Source organism: Octopus bimaculoides, chromosome 4 (assembly GCF_001194135.2).
Source record: "Octopus bimaculoides isolate UCB-OBI-ISO-001 chromosome 4, ASM119413v2, whole genome shotgun sequence".
Classification (NCBI taxonomy): Eukaryota; Metazoa; Mollusca; class Cephalopoda; order Octopoda; family Octopodidae; genus Octopus; species Octopus bimaculoides.
This window is the reverse complement of record NC_068984.1, coordinates 123,985,584-123,986,907: the sequence shown is the minus strand read 5'-3', so window position 1 is coordinate 123,986,907 and position 1,324 is coordinate 123,985,584. Positions and strand designations below refer to the sequence as shown.

Sequence of the window (1,324 nt, the reverse complement as noted above, 5' to 3'; positions counted from 1 at the left end):
AGAGAGAGAGGGAGAGAGGGGAGAGAGAGAGAGGGAGAGAGGGGGAGAGAGAGAGAGGGAGAGAGAGAAAGACAGACAGACAGACAGAGTCACTTACAGATAGAAAGACAGGCAGAGAGGCAGGCAGGCAGACTGGCAGACAGGAAGGCAGGAAGGCAGGCAGACTGGCAGACAGGCAAGCAGAATAAACACCAGCCCTAAAAATGAGTACGGGGGGCGATTTATTCGATCGAGTAATTTATAGAGAGAGAGGAAGAGAGAGGGAAAGAGAGAGTGAGAAGGGTAGATATTGACTCGATTAATAGATAAAGTATGCAGATGATGGTTAAATATATAGGCACAATGCATAAGGTATCGATATAATATTGTATAGAGATAACATACAAATGTAGACAGCATATAAAATATATATAAAAAAAGACTTAATCAAGACAGGTTATTGCTTTATTGTAATGATCGATCTCATCCTATTATACTCTCACGATTTTTCACCTGCTACCTGTTACAATCTGTCTAATCAATAACTAATTTTAAGTCAAATTTGTTTACATTACAACGATGAGTCATTTCACGCATACGTGCATACATACAAACATCCATCCATACATACACACACATATGTATGTGTGTGTGTATATATATATATATATATATATATATATATATATATGCACTTTCAATTGTTCGAACCAAGATCCGATGACGTCATTCATAGTCCAATGTTTTTTCCCACATGTCTAAAAAGGGACTATTTCCGCAGCGAAGGGTCTTTCTTGCGTTCGAGTGCAAACGAATATGTTAAATATGTTAAATATCATCATACATGCATATATTTGATTGAATTCTGCTTCGTGCAATTCTATTTAATGAATGTGTGTGGTGTGAGTGTGTGAGTGTGTGCGTGTGTGTATGTTAACCCTTACTGAGTTCTCATACTGGATATATATTCGACGCAGTAAATATTCTCTGCAGACATATTCCTGGAATTAGCGCGCCAAAACGAAGACTTGAATTTTACCATTAAGCTGTAATTAGCAGAACCATATACACGCGCACCCATGGCGGTGGGCAACTTTGTATGGGTTTCTGATGATTATGGTTCCATTACAAATCAGGCTGAAGAGAAATAGACAGTCGGTAAGATTGTTGAATTTGAAACCGGTACCTGTTTAATAATGTTCCTTTTCGGTGATTTTAAATGTCTTGCCCGCTTACGTTTTGGTATCACGCTATATTTCATGTTGAGAACAATTTAGGTCTTTTTAGACACAAGATGTGATCTATTTCTAGCACATTAAATGTCCACGTTAGTGGTCAACGTCAT

At 38.1% G+C, this 1,324-nt stretch overlaps 1 protein-coding gene across 1 annotated transcript in view; it reads left to right on the top strand.

Annotated features, from left to right (window-relative positions):
• Positions 1-1,324, top strand: part of LOC106881770 (neo-calmodulin) — a 43,517-nt gene that overhangs the window by 1,008 nt on the left and 41,185 nt on the right. The gene's annotated exons all lie outside the window — the stretch shown is intronic.